The 9,131-nt window shown below is 41.9% G+C and overlaps 1 protein-coding gene across 1 annotated transcript in view; it reads right to left on the minus strand.

The window, feature by feature from the left end:
• Positions 1–1,237, minus strand: part of LOC111550234 (tetraspanin-12) — a 70,521-nt gene extending 69,284 nt beyond the window's left edge. The window contains exon 1 of the mRNA XM_023223542.3: positions 913–1,237. The gene's annotated coding sequence lies outside the window, so the exon portion shown is untranslated. The remainder of the gene's footprint in view (positions 1–912) is intronic.
• Positions 1,238–9,131: the final 7,894 nt, after the last annotated feature.

The raw sequence follows: 9,131 nt of genomic DNA on the forward strand, positions 1-9,131 counted from the left end.
CTCTGCCAGCCCTCAGCAGGGTCCAGAGGGTCCTGAAGCCCAGTGCATTCGAGACATCGCCTCATCAAAACTCATTTGTTAAAGTCATAATAGTAATTAAACTCTCAAAAGTTCCAAACTGGCTTCAGATAACACCTGCTGGGAAAAGAAAAGAGCAACTATCCGGATGAATGAAGTCGCACAGTAAACTCGCGTTCTCAGGGAACACGCGACGGGGCCCTGTGTATTCTGATGAGACGCTCTTGAAAACCTCCCTCACCACGCCCCTCCTCGGGGACCGCTCTGCTCGGAACTGTCCTGAAGGTTAGAAAACACACTGCCCCCTACCCCGGACACGTCACAGGCGCCACCGGCAAGCCCGAGAGCAAGAGCACCCTTCCAGTTAGGACAGTTCCTGGGCACTCCAACTCCGCACCCCTCTACCCTGCCCCGCAGCTCGGGTGTGAATGCAAGGGACTGGGGGGGTGGGGGGAGGGTTCGGGGGGCGCAGCGCGGAGCTGGGATTCCGCCCGGCGACTAGGGTTTCTCTGGGAGAACGTGAGAAATGATATTTTCGGCCCTAGAATGATGGATTAGCCTGGGACACGGGGCAGGGGGCGGGGAGGGGACGCGGGGGAATTAGGGCCCGTGCAGCTGTGCAGACGCCGGGTTAGTCATTCAAATCCCCTTCCCCCGCCCCGGCCGCTCCCGCGACCCCTCGCTCAAAGCCGCCCGCGGAGCACAAAGCGAGCGCGGACACCGACCCAGCCATCGCGTCCGCGCGCCCCCGACAGGGCGCGAGGGGAAGCGCCGGCGGCAGGGAGCCCCAGAGCCAGCCCTTACTTAAGTAGTTTAGCACACAGCGCGGAGGGCAGCCGCCGGCGGGCTGGCGGGACAGCGGGCAGGAAAGGCGACAGACGCGCGGCCACTTACCGTAGGCGCTGGGCCCCGTGCCCCCCGCCCGCCGGGGTATAGTCGGGGACGCACGGCGGGGGCTCATCGGAGCAGGGACCTTCTTCGCGGAGAACCGGAGGGCTTCATTGGCTTCAGCTGGAGACGCTTCTTTCTCTTCCTCTCCCCCCGCCGCCGCCGTCGCCGCCTCCTGGGAAAAAGAAAAAAAAAAAAAAAAGTCCTGGGCAGCAGTTGCTGGAAAGTCTCTGCTAAGCCACCTCCCAGCGCCGCTGTCCCTCCCAAGTCCTCTCCGAGTCCGGACGAGGCAGCGGCGGCAGTCAGGGCCAGCTGCACAAACTCTCAGCGCATGCTCGAGCCGCTGTTTGCCGGGGTTGGGTCCTAGTGGGTGTTTCTTGTCCCTCTCACCCAGCGAGAGTCCCCAAAGGGGCGCTTCACCTCTGCAGGATAGGGTCCGGAAGATAATGCCTAGGAACTTGGGAGAAGCCCGTGCAGTAAATCCCTTTAAAATGGTGGTGTCGAAGGAATGGAGGCTGAGTTGTAAGCATAGAGAAACAGGCTTTTATTATATGAAAATATTTGTGTTTGAGAAGGGGGGTGAAGGGGTGGCCCAACCCAATTCCTGCAATGAGAAACCAGTTTTCACAACCTTTATGGAGCCACCTCCTGTGATTTGTTATTAACATGGTGCCCTGTGATCCTTCTTATTGCTCTGTTGCCCTCCCTGATTTAAAAAAAAAAGTTCTTTCCCACTTTCATACTGCACTAATAGCATTTACGGAAACATCAGAGTAATCATGTCCAGTCTGAAATGCAGAAGAAGAGGAAAGAACATTTTTAACTCTTAGAAGTAACTCAGGCTTTCCAAAATTTCTCACGATAAGATTGTATTGAGTTTTAACTGGGTGATTTATTTTGAAATGTGTACATAGTAGTGGGTCTTTGGAAAATCTAATTTTTTAAACTAGAAATTCACGAAGTATTACACAACAGGAGACCATCCTTCCAAAAGAATCTTCCCTTTTAGAAGTTAGAAGTTTCACACTAAATAAAATGCCATTGGATCATATCCTCCACATAAAATGTGGATGTGTTATGCCTCACAATACTGCTCATTTCTACGATTACTTTTGTGGGCACTGTGTGGCAAATAAAACTTCACCAACAAATATGAATTACCTGAAATACGAGCAACAGCTTTGAGAAAACCTAGTAACTAGAGTCCTTAGATTTCCTTGCAGAAAAAAAAAAAAAAAAGAAAAGAAAATTGGAATCCTATGTCTATGACTACCTGTCTAGAGTCAGTTGCTGCATGACTGGAGTGACGATAAGACACGCAGTCTCATATGGAAAGAAGCAAAGTCAAGACCAAAAGACAACATGGTTGTTCTGGGTTAGGCTAGGAAAATTATTGGTAAGCAAATCACTAAGCAGTATGTAAGACAGCAGCCCAAAAGAGTATAAAGAAGTATAGCCTTGCACAAAAAAAAAAAAACCACCAAGAAAAGTGTCCAGTTATCCACCAGATAACTCCAGCTCTGATAATGAAGCAGCTTCTAGAATCTTGGGGAAGAGTAAAGAAACCCACTTTTATCCTGTGCCAGTTTCTTCTCAAATTAGGGTGCATACCTATTTTAAGGAAAGGACTGCTGAAACAACCAGCCATCCAAATGCCATTGGTGCCACACATTCCCCGGAGAGGTATAAACATCCACATCCCCGCATTGAGAGGAGTCCATGACTGCTATTAAAACTAAGAAAAAGAGTGCCAACAATTCCCATGTGTCAAAGCAGAGATCCTCTTCTACTTCCAGAAAGTAGTTAAGTGCCCTTTCCTTAATTCATAAACCTTTAAGGGTCAACTGCCTTAAAGCAATAAAATACTAGAGGAAGTTACCTTAGAAGTATGTATGTCTTCCTCTTCCTAGCAAACAAGGAATATAGATCCAAGAGAAATTAAAGTCGTTGCTCAATGTCACATCTGTAGTCCAACCCAGATTCCAAAGTAAAATCCAGAATAATGGCTCTCTAACTAGCACACTAGTTTAGTGGTTCTCAAAATTGGTGTACACGAGAATCACTTGGAGAGCTTTGAAACAACCCTAATTCTCTGGCATACCCGATACCACTTAAATTGGAATCTCTGCGGATGAGGCCTAGACATACAGGTTTTTCAAAGCTCCCAAGGTAATTCTAGTCTGCAGCAAAGTTTGAAAACCACTGCAACTAGGACTTTATAGCTGTCTAAAAACTAGCAAAAGGGTCTCTTTAGATTTTGTTGGATCAAATCCCTCTCCTGTGAGTTGATAAATTGGGTTTATTATCCCCATTTTAAAAGTTAAGAAGAAAGCAGAGCTGTAGTTACTGCTCTACTATTCCTGATAAATGGTCATCAGAGACAGTGAATCAACATTTCAGTAGAGGAGACCTCACCACATTTGAGACATTGCAGTAATGGGCAGTTTTGATTGCTTAAACTTGACCATACCACCTTTTAACTTCTACCCCTCAACCTTAGTTCCGCCCTTGGAGTCCATAGCCTGAGCAAGCCTTCTTCCCATATGACAGCCCTTCAACTACTTGAAGGCAGCTGTTCTTCTCTCCCTCTCCAATTCTTCTCTTCCCCGGAATTATGGAAGCACAGTAAGACCTGACATCGCAGCTGTCATTCTGAGGGTTCTATATTTTTCTCTGTGAGATCTGGTTTTTTTGTGTGTGAACAAAAGGAGGATAGAAGTATCATAATATGGACATAAAAATTTGAATGTGTAATAACATATGAGGAAAATTGTGTGGTCTATTTAGTACCCATTAGTCAGGAACCCAATTCTGTGGCCAGGTGTGCTCCATTAAGTATTGTTTCAGTGGTGTTACCTACTGTGCCTCGTGCTTAAGATACTAAGACAAGTTCTTACCCTCCAAGAAAAGGCAAAACTGTCCTTTCCTATTATATAATAATAATAACAATAATGATAACATCAAAAATAATAAAATAAGCATTTACAAGGAATCACATATATGTCAGTCCCAGTGTCAGGAGTAAAACTCAGTTATACATTAAGAGAATACAAGTTCCTCCCTCCATAAGGCACCGCGTTTGTCCATATCTTGTTCTATTCATTCTGCTCAAGTTGTGGGGAGAAAAAGGATAACACAGGAGGCTGGATGTACGAGTTGCTATTCTTTCTTAGTACAAGACCCTCACAAGTACTCCTAAGCCAGTTCTTTACAATTAATATGGGATAGACACCTAATGTGTTTTGAACAAATTATATATGTCTGACATAATAGATGCTTCTCACAATCTATCTTATTAATTCCTCATAACCATATGTTGAGATACTTGAAATCAATTCGGATAGCTGATTTTTACCAGACCCACACAGGTAGTAAATAAAGAAGCTGAGATTCTAAGATCTGTCTGATTCTTTCCACTGTTAATCTGCATTACAATAACATTTCGAATCTGGTTGGACAAGACTTAAGAGGAAAATTTTCGAGCTTTTTAAAATTAGTTTTCGAGACTATGAGGCTGAATTTCAAATATATGTACTTAAACTGTGACTGATAAACCTACTTTCACCTCACTTCTAAAAGAGTATACAGACTTAATAAGACCTGAGAAAATAATTTCATTACTGAATTAAGTAGACTGCTCTCTACTGTGAGGTTAGGGTTGCCAGATAAAATATAAGACACCTCATTCGATTTAAATTTCAGATAAACAACAATTTTTTTTTTTTTTTTTTCGTATAGGCATGTCCCAAATGTTGCCTGGGACAAATATTGCATTGGACATACATATACTAAAAAATTATTCAATATCTACCTGAAATTCAAATTTAATTGCAAACCCCACATTTTTATTAGTTGAATCTGGCCTCCCTATGCAAACTAGCAAATGCACTCAAAGAGCCACAAAAACAAGTACTTTTCACATAAGAATGAGTCCAGAAATAGTGATTCATCTGCCCAGTAATGATATCAAGGAATCAGTTATTTTTCCTCCTTACTCTCCTGACACACACAGTGAGTCATCATACTGTCCTTAACTACCTCCTCTCATGGTCACAAGATGGCTGTGCAAATTCAGGCATCATTTTCAGTTACCATTACTTCCAAAGGAAGAAGAAAGTATTTCCTCCTATGAGTTTCTCTTAGGATCAACCAAACCTCTCCCAGGAGTTCTGCAGCAGATTATCCCTTTGATTGATTGACTGGAACCTGGTCACGTACTCATATATCTACCAATTATTGACAAGAACTATGGTTCTACCATAACTGGTTTGTTTTGTTTTGTTTGAGAAAGAGTCTTGCTCTGTCACCCAGACTTGAATGCAGTGGCTCGATCTCGGCTCACTCAACCTCCGCCTCCCGAGTTCAAGTGATTCTCATGCCTTAGCCTCCTGAGAAGCTGGAACTACAGGTATGCACCACCACGTCCTGCTAATTTTGTCTTTGTAGAGAAGGGATTTCACCGTGGTGCCCAGGCTGGTCTCAAACTCCTGACCTAAGGTGATCTACCCACCTCGGCCTCCCAAAGTGCTGGGATTACAGGCATGAGCCACCATGCCTGGCCAGGTTTTAAACCAATCAGGATGTATTACCTGTGCCTGGGACAGCCCTTCTCTAAAGCACAGGGCCAAACAGAGGAGGGTAGATAACTGAACACAATCAGATTTTTATCTGAACTGAGGGATAGAGGAAGGCATAGTACCAGCCTCTCTCCTGTTCACTGCTAGGACATCCCAGCTCTCAGCCAACCATTTTGGGGCACTACTTAGCAAAGTTTCTTAGTTATTGAAAGAACCACTGAAGCAGGAACCTCAAGGCAATAGCAAAGGACCCTGAGAAAACTCAGATCACATCATTTCCATCCCATGCCATAAGCTTACTTTCAGCATCATCATTTGAATTTACACACCAGGTAATTCATTAAAGAAGCGCCCAAATCAATACTCTCCTATGAAACTCTATAACACTTCTCTCTTAAACATTATGGAAACGTAACCTTCATGCAAAGTTTAGAAATTTGGACTCACTTTACTCACAGATTTAATAAATATTTATTGAATTGTTACTACAAACTCAGAACTGTGCTAGGAGATACCAAGAGTTCTACCATAATCTTGACTCTCAAAAATTTATAACTTCATTAGCATGCTGCTTCTTCAGAAAGCAAAATTTATAGAATATAAGAGGTCTTTTGGCCAGACTTGGTGGCTCATGTCTGAAGCTCTTTGGGAGGCTGGGCCAGGAGTTGGAGATCAGCCTGAGAAACACAGAAAGTCCCCTGTTTCTACACAACATAAAAACTATTATCCAGATGCTGTATGCTCACCTGTAGTCCCAGCTACTCGAGAGTCTGAGATGGGAGGACCTCTTCAGCCCAGCAAGTCGAGGCTTCAGTGAGCCGTGATTGCACCGCTGCACTCCAGCCTTAGCAACAGAGCAAGACCCTCTCTCTTTCTCAAACAGCAACAACAAAAACAATAACAAAGAACTCTTTCTCTTAATTTTCAGTTATTAGAAACAAAATGTAAAGAAAAGGCAGGAATACACGTCTATTTACAAACAGCTGCCAATTCCTGCTTTTCTCAGAAAGATCCCTCAGGAATTATACTGTTATTCCACTACATCATCTTTTTGTCATGCCCACAATACAACTAGGGAAAGATAATCAAATAGTTACCAAGAATATTAGATATTTGTCTTCGCCTGCTGCTCTTTTCATTTTCTTGGTGTGTTTTAAAACTTCCAGCTTACTCCAATGCTATACTAAATAAAACATTTATTTATGACACTAGATAAAATCTTTTGTTTTTAAAATTATTTCCAGCTGGCTAATTCAAACTCACAAGTGTCCTCATCCTACCATGTGTAAAACAACCATTTTATTATTATTTGTGTGTATGTGTACTAGCAATAACCATGTGTGGAAAACTGGAGATGTTGTAAATTCTCATTTCAAATTTCATGGTTTGAATGTAGAAATGATTGACTGATGAAAAAGAAAAAAAAGTTAGTGTCCTTGGTTTCTTCTAGAAGAATGCATTTCTTCTCAATGCATTTGTTTTCACTGCAAAGAATTATTATTTCTAGCAATTGCCATTATGTTCTATTATCTTTGTATGGTCAGTTTTCTTTTGTAGAAAGCAGTGTTAACTGATTGATTATTACTCACAGCGATAAAGGAAGATATATCATGTCAGCAACATAAGACACCCATAAATAACTCATAGCTAGTTTTATTGACTATATGCATTTCTATTATTTTAATCTATTTCTTGGCTTTATCAGCAATATTATTCCCTATAAGTGACTAGAGAAAATACTTGAGATACAGTATGTTTGATTTAAGAAACATACATATTTTTCCAAAATGACTGCTAGAAATTAAATTATACATTTTGTTGTGAGTTTTATATTGGTGGTGCTTTATGAGTCACTGGTTCATAGAGAAGAATCTTTCCAATTCTGCCGAAATGGAGATGAGCTGGTTCTCACTTTGGCTTAAAAAATGGCAGCAGCCAGCTTGGGCTGCAAGGCTGACCATATGTTGACTGAATTAACTAGGTCTCAACAGCTCTTCTTCAGGTGAGACATAAAAGCTGAGAATATAGCTACCAAAATCATGTTACTCAAGTCAGCTCTCTTTCTTGATCTTTTCTTCCTTTTATTGTCACCAGCTTGCACATATGCAAATGACATCATAAATCATTTCCCCTTTTTCCTTTTCTCCACAACTTTCCTTCTATTCAGACCAGTGTTCCCAACTATCCCATGAATTTATCACATTTGTTAGACATCCAGGTTTTTACAAACATGCCTTATTCAGTTATGGGAACAGGCATGGATGGCCAGAACCTAAAAACTAGGCCAATCAATTAGGGTGTGACTGGAATTTGAGTGAAGACCCATCAAAAGGCAATGTAAATTCAGGCAGTCAAGCAGAACCAAGTATGAAGGGAATGTGTTGGCAAGCACTAGGTGGAAATTATGGCAGGAAGACAGATGGCAATGTCACAGAATCCCAGCAAATGGTAACAGAACTCAGTGGCACAGGAATCAGGCAGCAAAAACATGAAAAGTGTCACACAAGTAAGGAAAGACTCCAGTCCATGTCAAGATGAATTAGCCAGTCTCTGCCAGCACTCAGTTGGTGAAGTTGATCCAGGGAGATGAACTTAGGTCCCTAGAAAAGCAAGATTCAAAAGCAAAAAAAAGCACTGTCCCAGATAAACTTCTCTCGACCCTACTTTTAACAGTGGTAATGTTAAGTTTTTAAAAGTTAGAGGTTTCCAGATTAAGGAAGATCTTAAAGGCTGGCCTGAGGAGTTTGCAGTTTACTCAGAGACAATAACAATCCTGAAACATGTTGGTATGAGCAGAAGAATGACATAAACAAACAACAGAAGGAGTTCAAAGTGAGACCTGGATTTAAATGCTGGTTTTACCAAATGTTGGTAATGGTAACAAGCCTCAGTTTCCTTATCTGTATACCTACCACCTAAAGTGGTCATGAGTAATATGTAATTATAAGCCTAAATTTAGCTGGGGTCACACTGACCTTTAAGGTTTAAATAGAATAGGCCAGCCTCTTTCCCACAGGCAGTGGGTGAAAATGTTTTCCCCTTGCAATCCCTCTGGGGATTCTAGAGATGGGGAAAGAAGGAGGAAACACTTTTTCTCCAGTTCTGAATCCATTTGTGGATCATCTTTCCAACTCATATATGCTGTTCTTTTCTCTAAAGTGTGAACAGCCTTCAAGAAAAGATTTCTTCCCTCTCACAATATAGCACAAGCCTATGTTCCTAGCTGCCTTTGAGCAAAGTCACAAAGAATCTGAAAGTATTTCTGTAGCAGCACCGTATACAACTCAAAACCAAATATCAGAAATTCTCTAGTCCTACTTATTTCTTCCTCATAGTCTTTCCCTGCAGTTCCCATGTTGATTGGCTGCCTCTTTTCTGATCTCACTCACTGTTTACACCGCAATTCTAAATTCCTGGTAACTTCTCAGGCAGACAACATAGCTCTCTTTTTTGTTTTACTGTCTTCTTTCAGTCTAGGCCTCAGAGAGCTCATCTTTCACATAATTCTCTCCCTGCAAGAAATTTTGGTGCTTTTTACTTAAAACAACAACAAAAGAAAGAAAGAAAAGAAAGAAAGAAAGAGAGAGAGAGAGAGAAAGAAAGAAAGAAAGAAAGAAAGAAAGAAAGAAAGAAAGAAAGAAAGAAAGA

Source organism: Piliocolobus tephrosceles, unplaced genomic scaffold (assembly GCF_002776525.5).
Source record: "Piliocolobus tephrosceles isolate RC106 unplaced genomic scaffold, ASM277652v3 unscaffolded_42, whole genome shotgun sequence".
NCBI lineage: Eukaryota > Metazoa > Chordata > Mammalia > Primates > Cercopithecidae > Piliocolobus > Piliocolobus tephrosceles.